An 11,434-nucleotide genomic window follows, 5' to 3' on the forward strand; every position below is an offset into this window, starting at 1 on the left:
AGTATTGATAATCTTACAATTTGTAATCATAGACAATCAACAGGTACTGATGGAGAAACTATAAAAGTATAAGAGTTGGAGAAAATTGTTATCTCTTGTGTAGTAGAAATTCTGCAAAGGGTCTGATGGAAAAAAAAAAAACCAAAAAAAAAAAAAACAACCAAGCAACATTATTTTTTCTTGTTTCAATACAAAAAGATACTGAGAAAAAAAAGTTTGTGTGAGTCAAATTATTGTTCATAATGGCAGATAATGGTTACAAAATTGCATCATTGCCTTATTTTCAATGTGGGTAAAACAGCCCAAATTTATCAAATAAATGGAAAGAAATGTATCTTCAATCTTCAATTGTATCCAAGGAAATTTTAATGTAATTCCAACTTTCTTCCTTCACAAAAAATCAAGGCAAACTTATAAACAACTGTTGGACTCAGTCTTGTACAAAGCCTTATGGGGAGATAGCAGAGTAAGTGAGGGCCCAAATTTTACTTTTTGATAGTTTACAAGCTATTTGAGAGAAATAGGTTTGACCTATATGAAACAACTAAAATATGTTGCATATTAAGATAGAACACAAAGCTCACTAGATTGTAATCTAAAATGCTTATACAATAAAAAACATAATCATTTTAAAATAGAATTTCAAGGAGCTTCTCTAAAGGATAAATTCTATAAGCAGTTCAAACACACAGCCAGTGTTTTTGTCCCCTTTCTTTCTGTTAGAACTAGGTTCAAATATATGTGTGTATTTCATATATATATATATATATATATATATAGGTATATATTAGCATGAATAAACCTCAAAAACATGTTAAAGAACACATATAATATGTCGACTTCTTATAACATGGAAATACATTAATAAATTCTATGTGTTAATATATATGTATGCTCAGTTGCTCAGTTGTGTTCAACTCTTTGCGATCCCATGGATTGTAGCCCACCAGGCCCCTCTGACCGTGGGATTTCCCAGGCAAGAATACTGGAGTGTTCCTCCTCTAATATATATGTATAGTCAGTGTATAAGCCTGCAAAGAATGGCATATGCCAAATTCAGAAGAGGAATTAATGACCTCTGCTCTTGAAGGAAATTGAACCTGGAAGCAAGTATATATAGAGGTTTACATTTTGTCAGCAACTATTTTTAATTCGGTCAAGTAGTAGATAACGATTTTTTAAAAATACTGTCATCTATGTTTGTATGTTACTTAGTTTATAATTCCAAAAATAACAATGCCATAATGAAAATGATGCTTTAAAAACAAAAGATGAATCTGTTATACAGAATGGATTTAGTGGGAGTGATAGGAAAAAAGACAGGCAATAAAGGTACCTTTTAGAGGTTGCTGTTCAGATTTCCTTTATTGCCACTGGATTTCCTGGTGTTTCTATGACCTTCCTAAACAATGCTTTGCGCAGAGCTTAACTTGAAGTTAATTGTCAGTAGAGCATTTTTCAACAGTATATATAAACTTAAAATTCATTGACTTTACTATATTAATAATTAGCCCCATTTAGTAGAAATTGCTTGTTTACCTGATAAAACTGGCAATGCTTAATATCTTAAGGAAGATGGAAAGAAAGTAGTGGGAAAACAGGCAAAAAAATCATACTTGATTCTATAAAGTTATTTGAAGATCATAAATAAGATACTATCATTATACATTCAATAATTTTTCTCTATGTTGTCATGTCCAGTCAACATTATCAAAAAATATCTTCACTTGTAAAATTAATTTATTCTTAATTTGTAGGTTATATTATTGATATTCTGAAAACTAATGAAATAAGCAAGACATGTAAGCATCTCTAGGACAAAATGAAATATTTCACCCAATGAATACATTAATTGTAATTTTTAGGTTTTTCTGCTATTATGCTTTCCTAATTAGTCTCATTTATATTTATCAATGTTTTTTACATATTACTAATTATATTAAGTTTGATAAATATTATATAATCAGTTATCAAAATTCAGTGATTTAAATCTTTCCAGAAATTAATAAATAATGAAATCAAACAGATAATTTTAAGTAACTGGTTTGTACTCTGGGTTATTGTCACTTAGGACTTCTTTACCCATATCAACTTCTCTGTGTTAAGCCAATGTCCACATCATGGAAAATCACTTTCTCTTCTTACTGACTGTTGTTGAAGAGGGTGGTGGTGTAATTTATATTTTAAGCCTATCATACAGAGTACCAGAAAAGCAAATTTAGTGTTATATTTAGGGCATATACCTGATGCAGTTCAGCGTGTAACATAAATTACTTTGGAACCATCAGCTCTTTGGAACAAATTGCAGAGTAGAGTTGTTTCCCTATTTAGTTTTCCTCTGTGATTTTAGAAAAAGTCCAAAGTGGTGATGATATATGTCAAAGTAATTTCCATGGTGCCTAAAAGCAAGTGAACACTTCAAAACTTACTTTGATGTGACCAAGGGAAATACAGTTAAGATGTAATGAAAAATGTTGATGATGGTGATGATAATGATGACTTGAAAGTTTTAACTGAATTGATAATTGGATATCCAGACCAAATTAAAGATAAACTGAACTGCAGACTTTCCCTTGATCAATTGCTTATCTATATTAAAAATAATTTAGATAACGGTGCATAAATAGTGAGATTTAAATCTCATATTAAGAATAACATGAAGGTAAAAAGCCAGGGCATGGGGACCAGACTACCAGGGTTCAATCCTAGTTCTGCCAGGAAGGCTCTATGACTCTGGGCATGTTACTCAGCCACCTCATGTCTCAGTTTCTTCATATGTAAAAGGAGGTTAACAGTAACACATCCCACATAAAGTTGATTTGAGAATTAAATGAAAGTACTTGTAGAGTGCTTCAACCAGTGTTTTCCATGTTCAGTTCAGTTCACTCACTCAGTCATGTCCAACTCTTTGCGACCCCATGGACTGCAGCTTGCCAGGCCTCTCTGTCCATAACCAACTCCCGGAGTTAACTTAAACTCATGTCCAATGAGTCGGTGATGCCATCCAACCATCTCATCCTCTGTCGTCCCCTTCTCCTCCCGCCTTCAATCTTTCCCTGCATCAGGATCTTTTCAAATGAGTCAGTTCTTTGCATCAGGTGGCCAAATTATTGGAGTTGCAGCTTCAACATCAGTCCTTCCAATGAATATTCAGGACTGACTTCCTTTAGGATGGACTGGTTGGATCTCCTTGCAGTCCAAGGGACTCTCTAGAGTCTTCTCCAACACCACAGTTCAAAAGCATCAATTCTTCAGCACTCAGCTTTCTTTATAGTCCAACTCTCACATCCATACGTGACCACTGGAAAAACAATAGCCTTGACTAGATGGATCTTTGTTGGCAAAGTAACGTCTTTGCTTTTTAATATGCTATCTAGATTGGTCACAACTTTTCTTCCAAGAAGCAAGCATCTTTTAATTTCATGGCTGCAGTCACCATCTGCAGTGATTTTGGAGCCCCCCAAAATAAAGTCTGACACCGTTTCCACTGTTTGCCCATCTATTTCCCACGAAGTGATGGGACCAGATGTCATGATCTTAGTTTTCTGAATGTTGAGCTTTAAGCCAACTTTTTCACTCTCCTCTTTCACTTTCGTCAAGAGGCTTTTTAGTTCCTCTTCACTTTCTGCCATAAGGGTGGTGTCATCTGCATATCTGAGGTTCTTGATATTTCTCCCAGCAATCTTGATTCCAGCTTTTGCTTCTTCCAGCCCAGCGTTTCTCATGATGTACTCTGCATATAAGTTAAATAAGCAGGGTGACAATATCCAGCCTTGACGTACTCCTTTCCCTATTTGAAACCAGTACGTTGTTCCATGTCCAGTTCTAACTGTTGCTTCCTGACCTGCAAATAGGTTTCTCAAGAGGCAGGTCAGGTGGTCTGGTATTCCCATCTCTTTTAAGAATTGTCCACAGTTTGTGGTGATCCACACAGTTGAAGGCTTTGGCATAGTCAATAAAGCAGAAGTGTTTTTCTGGCTGGGGAACTTTGAAGCCTGGCTTGGAGAACTTTTTTCTGGCTGGAGAACTTTGAAGCCTGGCTTGGAGAACTTTGAGCATTACTCTACTAGTATGTGAGATGAGTGCAACTGTGTGGTTTCTGAGCATTTTTGGCATTGCCTTTCTTTAGGATTGGAATGAAAACTGACCTTTTCCAGTCCTGTGGCCACTGCTGTGTTTTCCAAATTTGCTGGCATGTTGAGGGCAGAACTTTCACAGCATCATCATTTAGGATTTGAAATAGCTCAACTGGAATTCCATCACCTTCACTAGCTTTGTTCATAGTGATACTTCCTAAGGCCCACCTGACTTCACATTCTAGGATGTCTGGCTCTAGGTGAGTCATCGTGGGTCATCGTGATTATCTGGGTCATGAAGATCTTTTTTGTACAGTTCTTCTGTGTATTCTTGCCACCTCTTCTTAATATCTTCTTCTTCTGTTAGGTCCATACCATTTCTGTCCTTTATCGAGCCATCTTTACATGAAATATTCCCTTGGTATCTCTAATTTTCATGAAGAGATCTCTACTTTTTCCCATTCAATTGTTTTCCTCTATTACTTTGCAGTGATCACTGAGGAAGTCTTTCTTATCTCTCCTGGTAATGCTTTGGAACTTTGCATTCAAATAGGTATATCTTCCCTTTTCTCCTTTGCTTTTCTCAGTTATTTGCAAGGCCTCCTCAGACAACCATTTTGCTGTTTTGCATTTCTTCTCCTGGGGATGGTCTTGATCCCTGTGTCCTATACAATGTCACGAACCTCTGTCCATAGTTCATCAAGTACTCTATCAGGTCTAATCCCTTAAATCTATTTCTCACTTTCACTGTATAACCGTAAGGGATTTGATTTAGGTCATACCTGAATGGTCTAGTGGTTTTCCCTACATTCTCCAATTTAAGTCTGAATTTGGCAATAAGGAGTTCATGATCTGAGCCACAGTCAGCTCCCAGTCTTGTTTTTGCTGACTGTATAGAGCTTCTCCATCTTTGGCTGCAAAGAATATAATCAATCTGATTTTGGTGTTGACCATCTGGTGATGTCCATGTGTAGAGTCTTCTCCTGTGTTGTTGGAAGAGGGTGTTTGCTATGACCAGTGCATTCTCTTTGCAAAACTCTGTTAGCCTTTGCCCTGCTTCATTCTGTACTCCAAGGCCAAATTTGCCTGTTACTCCAAGATTTTCTTGACTTCCTGCTTTTGCATTCCAGTCCCCTATCATGAAAATATTGTTAAATATATACTTGTTAAATAAATTTGCAGTTAAAATACGAACAACTAGTATGAATAAAACTGTTGTTAAGATTGTAGTTCCTGGTGTTCAGTAGGCTACTGAACTCCACGTTTCCATTTTTCATTTGTTTTTATGCCTTCCCTCATTTTCCTGCTTCTCTCAGTTTGGATGTAAACTTAATAGATTAGCAATAGATTGTTTTAAAGGCTAAATAATATTATACAGCCAAGTGGGCTTCCCAAGTGGCACAAGTGATAAAAATCTGCCTGCCAATGTAGAAGATGCAAGAAATGCAGGTTTGATCCATTGGTGGAGAAGATCCACTGGAGAAGGAAATTACAACCCACTCCAGTATTCTTGCCTCGAAATTCCATGAACAGAGGAGCCTGGTGGGCTGTGGTCCATGGGGTCACAAAGAGTCAGACAAGACTAAAAGTTTGAGCACATACACACACACCCTCACCCCACTCCCAACACACACAGCTAAATACCTCTTGACTTATTCCAACATTGGTTTCCAGGAAGCATAATTAAGAAGTTTATTCTCCTTTCTCCATCATATAGTATGTAATTAACAACTGGTATATTGCATTTCTTATCAAGTGGGAACACTATTATCTTCTTAATTGTATTAAATAAAAAAATCATTAAAATTGTATTTTCTTTAACAAAGTTTCCCCTTCTACACATAAAAGCTTATCACATAGATATGTCCTGTTATACTTGGGATAGCAAGGGAACTTATGAAATCAGATAGAATGGCCTATATTGCCAAGTTTATGCTAACAACTGACTCTCTTAACTTGGCATCATGGATGCCTTATTCTTAGCACTTAGATCTTACATCAGGATTTGCAGGAATGTCACCTGATAGCTTCTCCCATGGCTTCTTCAGCTTCCCCATGAATATATGTTATGAAAACTATACAGTCATAGTAAATGTGCCAGTTGCTGTGTTTAAGTATTTCACATACATTAAATTATGTTCATCTCCACAGAAACCTTTTAAAATAACCTTTATTATTCCAATTGTACTCATGAAAAAATTGTGACAATGACCATGTTAAGTAACTTGTTCAAAATCATGGAGAAAACAGTGGATCTGGTATTTTTAATCTAGGCAGTTCAGCATCAGAGCTATGCTTTTAACCATTAGAGTTTCCTGTCTCTTCCACATTTCATGCACTGGAGGGAGAGGGAGAGAGAGAGAGAGAGAAAGGAAAGGAAGGAAGGGGAGGAAAGGAAAAGAAAGGGAGAAGATACAGGGGGAAAGAAACAGGAAAGGAGAGAGAGTGCAGAGATAGTAAATTAATTTTTGTGAATTTCTCTGCACATTTTTTTCTCTATTCACTTTTAGGAAATAAAGGATAATGGTGTTGAAACACAGTGTTTACCAAGTCACATAAAACTAATATCAGTATCAACAACCAAGATGCAATACAAACTAGCAATACAAAAACTAGCTTTTGAAGTGGTTGCCCCAAAGACAGGTTTGGGAGGGAAATGGGAGCACTTGGTCGAAAGTAGGTGTATAAAGTTACTACCCTTCCTAACATCATAAACACAGGCATCCAGTCTTGTAATCATTGTGTTTATTTTTTAATACAAAATAGTAAGCCAGGCTTGAAAAATGGTAGATAAGCATATTTAACATGATATTTTCTTTCAAATATCTTTCACATTTCATATTTTTGATCCCTAAGATATTATACCATCTTTTACAAGCCTAATTTTATTACTTTAAAAACTTGAGGATATACACTTTATTCCATTATCAATAAATATTGAAAGTCATAAAAGTGTTTTCTTTAAATGAGTAAGGCAATCAGGTATCTATAGTGGGAAGTATTTGAGACATTGTAGATCACAAATTTTTAAATGTCTCAAAAAATTTTTTAGAAACATCTTTATTACAAGTTTTAAAAAATACTTCATCACATGATTATGTGTATTAGAGAATGAAAATAACTTATAAGGTTTTATTGACAACTGGCTCTTCTTTTAATATATTTTCTTTAACTTGGCTTTACTGTTTCTTCAGTCTTGACCCATGCCAAGGCATAACTTGGCAAAATAATTAATATTTCTTGTATTAACTTATCTTTGTTCTTGGAAAGAACTCTATTATGTGAAAGACAATGCTATCATTTAAAAATACACCAGCTGTATTCCATACTAAGAAGTTTTGAGACATGTTGCCTATTCCCTTTTCCTTATTTTTGTGGGCTACTGTTTTAAGCTTTTATGTAGTTTAAAAACTGAAAGTGACCAGAGTTACCTAGTTTAATCCCCTGATTTTTTTGAAATAAGGAAACTGAGTTCTAAATAGATTAGATTATTTCATTGAAAATGAAAGACTTGATTGATTGACTTTATTCTCTAATATGCTCATGCTTAGTCGCTTCAGTTGTGTCTGACTCTGTGACCCTATGGACCGTAGCTTACCAGGCTCCTCTCTCCATGGGATTCTCCAGGCAAGAATACTGGAGTCAGTTACCATGCTCTTCTCTCAGGAATTTTCCTAATCCAGGGATCAAACCCATGTCTCTTACATCTCTTGCATTGGTCTCTGAAAGTCAGGAAATTAAAACATGTTTTGGAATAAGATGAAAACAATTTGGAATAATCAAAGTTTTCCTAATAACCTTGGAAACAGCTCAGAGAAAGTAATCTTAAAATATCCTGAAGCAGATACTGTTGTGTTATAGTAAAGACTGTTCTTATATATCATGAAACAATATTCATTATAAATATTTTTTCATATGAAATATGCAGCCAGAAAAATTTATTCCCATTAGTGAGTATAAATAAACACAGTATTTAATTTTACATTTGAGACATTGTATTTTTCTTTAATTTTAAGAATAATTTTGTTTGTGATAATAAAACAATTGTTAAGTCACTAATTAAAATAATTCCATAAGAAAACATTTTATATGTTTGGTTTTTGTGGAATGTAAACTTTTTTTGACGAAAGACCCCAAATAAGCAAAGTTCCATAGTAATATATCCCCTATGTCTGTACTTAGGCATTCTGGAAAGTATTTAAAGAAAGATCATAGTGACATTCTTTCACTTTTGGCTTTGTAAGACACATAACGAGTATTGGAGTCATATAAAAATATCAAGGAACGATTAATAACACATCAGAAGTAAATATGAAAATTCTACCTAGTACATACAAATCAAAGGATTATAAAGGAATTACTCAAATATAACACTTAGCAAAGATCCTTCATCAATTGAGGTATTTCTGCACCATAACGCTTAAATCATCAAAATTATTCAGTAAAGTATAATTGTACTTAAGTCAAGGGGAAGGAAAACAGCCTCTAGGAATACTTTTAGAAGTATATGACATTGATAACTGGGACAAGATATTGATTTTTTGGGTGAAAATGTAAAAATCAAACTGGATTGGATTTTATTGGCAGATGCATCTTTTATTGGCAGATGCTAATAAAAATAAAGGACCAGGAAAGGCAACATAGATGGCAAAGACATTAGGAGACACAGTGATTTTATATAGTGTGCTTTGAAGTATAACCTAATCTACATAGAAAATTATAATAATGTCAGTTTGCTTTAAATGTTTAGCAATTGTTCAGTGATTTACTGAATTTAAACTGTAAATTAACTGGAAGTAAGTAAACTGAACTATAAGCTGTAGAAGTAGACAGTGAATACCATGTAGGAGGTAGTCACAGTGAAATGACCAGTTTCTTATCTTTTATTGGGTGAATATATTATGTATACAATCTACATGTGACAGTGTTATGCTTTGTAAAGATAATTTAATTTTCCTTAAAACAGAAGCTAAATAAACATATAAAGGTAAGTTGACTCTTTCAGCCTTAGAAACTGAAAGTCATTCAATATTGTTAGTTTTTTTTTTTTTAATAAGTGTAGTTTCAGTGATTTGAAAGATTACAAAATGTTTGATTTTTACCTAAATATTTTAAATGATTGTCTTTTTCTCCAAGGAGGGAAACTTTTGCACAGGAGACATTCTTGTGAAATCATTGTGATAAGACAGTACAATATAGGGTAATTTGTCTGGGAAAAGTCAAGAACAGTGAAAACCCTAGCTGGAGCTGCATGTGAGTTCTCTGGGGATGCTTCAGGAACTTGGCACACATGAATTAAAAAAAAAGATCGAAATATGTAATACCCTATTGGCAAGGGGGTCAGATAATTGTGATAATGCCCAAGTGGTCAGACAATGCTGCCTCATATCCTCATTCAGAGATGAATATACATTTTTCAGAAAGTTCAAGCTTAACTGCTTATAGGACAGTTGCTTAATGTGAGATGTGTCATAGCTTGGAGAACAAGTAGTACTCAATGAATGAATAAAGAGAGAAATACTAGATGGTGAGTAATGTTGGGATTATTAATGCCCATTTCTTGTGCTTTTCCTTTGTATTTTTTCACCGTTAGAGACACTGCATCTGTTACACTGCCACTAATGTGGCATGTTAACCTCTTTATCACAGAAATGTTTGGGGTTTGGATAATTTCACTTTTCACATCTAGCTAGTATTTATCATTACGTGTTAAGTAACAATCCAGTCCTTGTCTTCTTTAGTTTTTGAGAAAACTCTGATAAATAAAATAATCGTTTTCTCTTTTCTTATTAAACTGAGAGATGGGCATATTATACTCAGTATACTCTATGAAAGATGCCATCTATATTTAATGTTCAAAAATAATGGTGAAACCAAGCTAATCAAGTCATAAGAGAGTTGAGTAAGACTATCATGGCTAAGTTGTTTTTCAATATGATAAAAAACAAACAAAAAAAAGATGTTCTGTAGATAGCTATAGTCTAATTTTTAGCTATTAGTTTTCCATTTAAAATGACTTTCTGACTCCCATTTTTTTTATTGTAAGGTATATCCTGTCATTTTGGTTTTTTTTTTAACCTAGCATTAACACTACTCCTGATTCTAGTAATAGAAGACTGATTTTTCTTTACATGCATTATAGATGGAACATGTTTTCCAAGACTGTGTGGCTGAATGGCACTGCCAAACAGAGATCACTTTCTCCAACCAAGGTGTGGTCAGACACCTTGGACAGAATTCTGTGGACAGAATCTCCTGGAAATACAATCATTGAGCCAAATGTAGATTCAGGATCAACCATTTTGTTTCAGTGAGATTTTCCAGTATTTCCTGCTACTAGGATCTCAAGAGTCATTCTAATTCCTACATTTTCATTTTGTATGCTGTTTATTTTAGAGTGTTATGTGAAAGAGCATAAGGCATTTTTAGTGCCTCTAAAATTTTAATTTAGACCAACTTAGGTTAAGTATTATGGATTTCGCTTTCTGCCATACGCAGATGTCATCGGAGTATCTGAGGTTGTTGAAATTTCTCCTGGTAATCTTGATTCCAGCTTGTACTTCATCCAGCCCAGCATTTCTCATGATGTACTCTGCATATAAGTTAAATAATCATGATGACAATATACAGCCTTGATGTACTCCTTTCCTGATTTGGATCCAGTCTGTTGTTCCTTGTCCAGTTCTAACTGTTGCTTCTTGACCTGCATACAGATTTCTCAGGAAGAGAGGTCAGCTGGTCTGGTATTCTGAAGAAGAACTAAAGAGCCTCTTGATGAAAGTGAAAGAGATGTGTGAAAAAATTGGCTTAAAATTCAACATCCAGAAAACTAAGATCATGGCATCCAGTCCCATCACTTCCTGGCAGATAGATGGGGAAACAATGGAAACAGTGACAGACTTTATTTTGGGGGGATCCAAAATCACTGCAGATGGTGACTGCAGCCATGAAATTAAAAGACGCTTGCTCCTTGGAAGAAAAACTATGACCAACCTAGGCAGCATATTAAAAAACAGAGACAAAAGCTATGTTTTTTCCAGAAGTCATGGATGGATGTGAGAGTTAGACTATAAAGAAAGCTGAGCACCAAAGAATGGATACTTTTGAACTGTGGTGTTGGAGAATACTCTTGAGAATCCCTTGGACTGCAGGGAGATCCAACCAGTCAGTCATAAAAGAAATCAGTCCTGAATGTTCACTGAAAGAACTGATGCTGAAACTGAAGCTCCAATACTTTTGCCACCTGATGCCAAGAACCGACTCATTGGAAAAGACCCTGATGCTGGGAAAGATTGAAGGCAGAAGGGAAAGGGGACTACAGGGGATGAGATAGTTGGATGACATCAACGATATGATGG

Source organism: Bos javanicus, chromosome 5 (assembly GCF_032452875.1).
Source record: "Bos javanicus breed banteng chromosome 5, ARS-OSU_banteng_1.0, whole genome shotgun sequence".
Lineage (NCBI taxonomy): Eukaryota > Metazoa > Chordata > Mammalia > Artiodactyla > Bovidae > Bos > Bos javanicus.